Source organism: Platichthys flesus, chromosome 16 (genome assembly GCF_949316205.1).
Source record: "Platichthys flesus chromosome 16, fPlaFle2.1, whole genome shotgun sequence".
Taxonomy (NCBI): domain Eukaryota; kingdom Metazoa; phylum Chordata; class Actinopteri; order Pleuronectiformes; family Pleuronectidae; genus Platichthys; species Platichthys flesus.
In genome coordinates this window covers 12,357,872-12,363,871 of record NC_084960.1, presented here as the reverse complement: position 1 = coordinate 12,363,871, position 6,000 = coordinate 12,357,872, and positions in this window count along the sequence as shown.

The following is a 6,000-nucleotide window of genomic DNA, read 5'->3' as shown; positions in this document are numbered from 1 at the left end:
CATGCAGTTCATTCTGTTGGACAGAGTGACGGCAGAGAAGGGACCACGGACGCGGAGAGCAGCTCAGAATCCTCAACTCTGGACATCGCTTCTTGTTTCCAGCTGAGCTCAAAAAATGTAGTGTAGTTTTGCCTTCACCACCGCTGATACTGTATTTATGAGGTTAATATCCCTGCCTTTGATTCCATGTCTTATCTTTCTGTTAGGTCAGACCTGAGTTAGATGAAATAATGTATTCTCATGCCTCTCATGGAGCCTGGCAGGGATGGGGTGGAATCTCAGATAAGTTGTTCACGCCCATTACTAATTCATTCAAACTAAGAATTCATACCCGGCCCACCTCCCTACTCCATATATAGATGTGTACAACAGAAACACTAACATAGAGGAGGTATGGATATAGTTCTACATATAAATTTGCCTACATATGAATCCACAAACAGCATTAAGAGTTGATGATATAAAACAAGGTTGATTATTTTTGTATGCCTTATGTTCTATAAAAGCGTTGCTTTAGACTGCTAGGTGTACCTATTAAACAGGTTATAATAATTATAATAATGCGTATTATCTAAACACTCATCTAAACAAGGTTCAAAAGTACTTCACATGAATATATAAGAAAAATATGAGTGTACTAAAATAAAAGGTATTCAATTCAGTTCAATTTCAAGGACCAAATCATAACACTAGCATCAATCACATGGTTTTATATTTTGGAATATCATCAACATGTACGATATAAGTTTTTCTACCTGAATCAATTTCTTTTGACACAACGGTTGATTAAGTTCAAAGCAAGAAAATGTACTTTTCATGCAAAAAACATAATTACCACAGCACCAGCACCAACTTCTCCTTCATGGCAAGGGGGGAATGGGAGGGGCTTGAAAACATAATGGTCACATGACCACAAATGTGTTCCGTTGCCTAGATCGAGGGGGTGTCTCACATTACCCGATGTCCCACATTACCCCGGGGGTTGGGGACCACTGGCCTAGTGCATCCCACATTTTTCAACACAACCTTTTTGACATAAGATTATGGCCCTTAGAAAAATGTTTTTTTTGGAGGAGTGGGGTAGTGCACTATAGGCTCCTATGAGACGCGGCTTAAGAGTTTGTCCTTAATGGAAAAAGAATTCCCCTTACATTACTTTTACTTTTATACTTTAAGTAGTTTTGAAACCAGTACTTTTACACTTTTACTTAAGTAAAAAGCTTGAGTTGAAGTCTTTTAAAATCCTAGTATCTATACTTCTACTTGAGTAATGAATGTGAATACTTTTGACACCTCTGTCAGTAACGCTTTTATTACCAAAATATCAAAGCAACATCAATCAAACTTATAAAAATCACACTACAGTCCATGGGAACCGAGAGGGGTGTGTCCGTTTGGTGCTCTTCGTGAAGTCCAGTGAGGTGATCTTGATGGTTTGTGGCTTCTGTTGTTGTGCATCTGGCAAGACTGTGCCGTGGCTGCTCATGTTGTAGCCATAAGGTAGGCTCTCCGGGGGCTGCCTTTTGGAATGTTTTAGCAGTGCTGAGACATAGTATTGGTGAACAATAGATGGGAATATACATTTGTAGCACAATCCTGACCACAAATCTCTTTTGTCCTATAAGTCATTATTAATAACGACCACACAGTGACCAACAGTAGCCGTAAGTTGGGTCAAGGGGCATGTTTCACACCTAGCTGTGAAGATGTGAATGAGTCTGGGAGGCTGAGTCCAGGAAGCTTTCCTTTGTCTTCAATCAGATTGATCTGCTACGACTTAAAACACGTGAAGCGGGATTGGAAGAATCGCTGAATCTTCATGAAAACACCCTTCCAACTTGCCTTGCGCTTTGGTTTCTTTTGGGGCTTTTTCTCTCTGCACTCATCGAATTCAATTTCGGATGCTTCTTTCATGCGTATTATGGACTCTTCCTTGTGCTTAGGTTGCATTGGTGTTTTCTTCAGACTGGATACATCTTTGATGAACGCAGCAGTGTCTTTGTGATCTGCAAGTGACTTATTGAATTTAGTATTGGATGTGTCTTTCATTTGAATTCTGGACTTTCCATTGCTCTTAGGTTTCTCTGGTGCTTTCTGCAGATTGCCTTCAGCATTGACGGAATCAGTAGTTACTTTATGATCTGAAAGTGAATCCTCGGATTTGGTAGAGGATGCTACTTCAATGCGCGTAGTAGACTTGTTCTTGGGTTTCACTGGTGGTTTCTTCAGTGTGCGCGCAGTAGACTTTGCCTTGGTCTTAAGTTTCCCTGGTGGTTTCATCAGTCTGCACTCCTTACTGGTGCAAATGGCAGTTTCTTCCTGAACTGGATGTGAGGCATCCAAGTTAGTATTGGCTGCTTCTTTCATGTGAATTCTGGACTTTCCATTGCGCTTAGGTTTCTCTGGTGCTTTCTTCAGATTTCCTTCAGCATTGATGGAAGCAGTAGTTTCTTTATGATCTGAAACTGAATCCTTGAATTTGGTAGAGGATGCTACTTCAATGCGCGTAGTAGACTTTGCCTTGTTCTTGGGTTTCACTGGTGGTTTCTTCACTCTGAACTCCTTACTGGTACAAGTGGTAGTTTCTTCCTGAACTGGATGTGAGGCATCCAAGTTAGTATTGGTTGCTTTTTTCATGTGAATTCTGGACTTTCCATTGCGCTTAGGTTTCTCTGGTGCTTTCTTCAGACTGGATAGAGGTTTGATGTAAGCAGCAGTTTTTTTATGATCAGAAAGTGCATCAGCGACTTTAGTAGAGGATGCTCTTTCACACCGCACAGCGACCTTTACCTTGCTCTTGCGTTTCACTGGTGGTTTTGTCAATGTGCACTCCTTACTGGCGCTAACGGCAGTTTCTCCCTGAACTGGATGTGAGGCATCCACGTTAGTATTGGTTGCTTCTTTCACATGAATTCTAGACTTTCCCATGTGCTTAGATTTAGCTGGTGCTTTCTTCAGACTGGATAGAGGTTTGATGTAAGCAGCAGTTTTTTTACGATCGGAAAGTGCATCAGCAACTTTAGTAGAGGATGCTCTTTCACTCCGCACAGCGTCCTTTACCTTGCTCTTTCGTTTCACTGGTGGTTTCGTCAATGTGCACTCCTTACTGGCGCAAGCGGCAGTTTCTCCCTGAACTGGATGTGAGGCATCCACGTTAGTATTGGTTGCTTCTTTCACATGAATTCTGGACTTTCCCATGTGCTTAGATTTAGCTGTTGCTTTCTTCAGACTGGATAGAGGTTTGATGTAAGCAGCAGTTTTTTTACAATCAGAAAGTGCATCAGCAACTTTAGTAGAGGATGCTCTTTCACTCCGCACAGCGTCCTTTACCTTGCTCTTTCGTTTCACTGGTGGTTTCGTCAATGTGCACTCCTTACTGGCGCAAGCGGCAGTTTCTTCCTGAACTGGATGTGAGGCATCAAAGTTAGTATTGGCTGCTTCTTTCATATGAATTGGGGACTTTAACTTAGACTTCACTGCTGGCTCCTCCACTCTGCTTTCCTCATTGGTGGTAATACAGGTTTCTCCATGGAATCTTCCTTGTTGGGTCAAGTCACAATTTTGAGGAAAATGTTTTCTTTTAAAAAAATTATGCCAAAGAGCATTTTCTGTGGTGATTCTTTTTTCTGGATCTACTTCCATCATCTGCTTGAAAAGGTTTAAAAAGGCTGGCATGTCTTCATTTCCAGTAGTATTCGGGCGATCCTTTACTATCTCATCAAGATCTTTTAACATAAAAGAAGGGGGTATATTGTGGGTTGTTGAGGGACCATTGCCATGACAGTTACACTGTTCAAGTAGCTCCCATGAAACCGATTGGACGTTGTGAAAAAAAAAGTTTTTGCTGTAAATTCCAGAATTCAGCAGTTTGTCCTCTGGCTGGCCCTGCAAGCGCACCATTTCTCTTATTCGATCAAATTCACACCTTGCTGAATAAAAGTCTTTGCCAAAGAACATGAAGGCTACTATACAGCCAAGAGACCAAATGTCTACAGCCTCAGTTAGAGGGAGGCCCAGAATGACTTCAGGGGCCCTATAATCAAGGGTCTGTATTCTGTAGCCAGTGGTCAGTCTGTCGACAGAAAAAGCCAAACCAAAATCTATCAGCTTCACCTTGAACGGCCAGCGTTTATGGTTAACCAACATTATGTTGTCTGGCTTGATGTCCAGATGTACCATACGTATTCTGCTGAGAGTAATGAGAGCCATTACTATCTGTTGTGTGACTTCTTGTATCTCATTCAGATACAGTGGCCTACCAGTCTCAATGATTAAATCATCAAGAGTCATGTCAAGCTTTTCAAATTCCAGTATATAATTTTCCTTGGTTATGAAATGCCTGTTAAGGCTGACTATGTTCTCATGTCGGCCATGCTTCCTGAGTTGCGTAAGAGCCTTCAACTCATTTTCAGCATACCAGCCAAATTTTTTGGGAATGACCTTCACAGCAACTATCTCCCCGGTGTCTAATGTAATGCACTTGAACACTTTACCAAAACCCCCTGATCCTAGTTGCTTCAGAACCCTATATGTGTTGCGAGGAATGTCTTCGGCTGACATTTTTGCTGCTATGAAAAGTTAAGCAAAAGTAATTCCAACTGTTTTTTGCTAGCAGTTTGTTGATGGCAGAAAGATATGTCTCATTACCCTGCTTCTTCGATTCTTACTCTTCCTTGTTTATACTATATAGTTCTTTATGATGTTAGAATTTACCTTAATGTTATAGGTTAAAACTTACCTTTAACCCTTTGATACAAAAGCTATGAACACCCCTTCTAAGGCAGAACATGGGTCAAAAATGACCCTTATTGACCTACAATGTTATTTCATGCATGGCTGAGTGTTTCTTTGATGTACTTTTGGAAATCAATTCATTTCATCATTTAATATTCAAAGTTTTCATTAAATATCTTGTTTTTGTTTACCACAAATCATTATTTTCATTTTACCTTCTAAATTTATGAACTACAAAATTTGTTGTATTTTTACATCAGGTTCATGCACATGGGTCAAAAATGACCCAGGTATGCGAGTGTGATTAAAAATTAAAAATTCTACTTTATCGACGCAGCTCCACTCTTTTTCATTTGCTGCTGCTGCTGCTCTTCGTCCCTTTAAATTGGTGCATTTCAGAACCTCCTCAATGATGTTGTCACTAATAAATAAATCCAAGGCCTCTTTCTGTGAAACTGTTGTTGAAGCAGATGCAGGTCCTGGGCAGCTCCTCAGGATGAGGCTGTACTATGTTTACACGGTTTGAGGAAATGTCCCAATTCTGAGAGGGAGAAAGAGAGAGAGAGACGTCAGCTTTGCAAGACATAAAGATTCCTTTGATCTTTGAACACTGTCACTGCAGGAGTGGAGTTGTTTGTTTACGGGTCAGCATCAAAGCAACATTTAATGGCGTGTAATCAAACGTTGACGCCCCGCATCAGTGTGACGATAAATCTATCTTTTTATGTATTTTTATATCCATCTTGTTGTGATGTCACTGATCTCAATTTGAAGTTGATCTGATGAAAGCCCTGGTACAAGTATATCAAAGTAAAATGTCAAAAATACTGTTTTGTTTGTCCGGTCATGATACACCTGCGCATCGATTTTTGTAAAGATCGGTCAATGTGAACACGTTCCAGTGGTCTCGGGGGGAACCATTGAGACATTTTGAACGCCCATTGAAAATTCCTCCAGAATACATACATTTTCAACACTTTCTAAGTTTCTGCAAATTATGGTAAAATTTGAGCATGTTAAAGCCCTCAAAAAGCCATTAATTTGCCTGAATAATAATAATAATAATAACAATAATAATAATAGTAATAATAATAATAATAATAATAATAATAATAATAATAATAATAATAATAATCATTAAAATGTCAATAGGACCTCCCACTGTCAGTGCTCAGGCCCTAATAATAAGGTCAAGACCTTAACATTTTAAAGAGAAACCAAACAGTTCCCACAATGAGAAGACCTTTATGGAGAAAAAAACCTCCC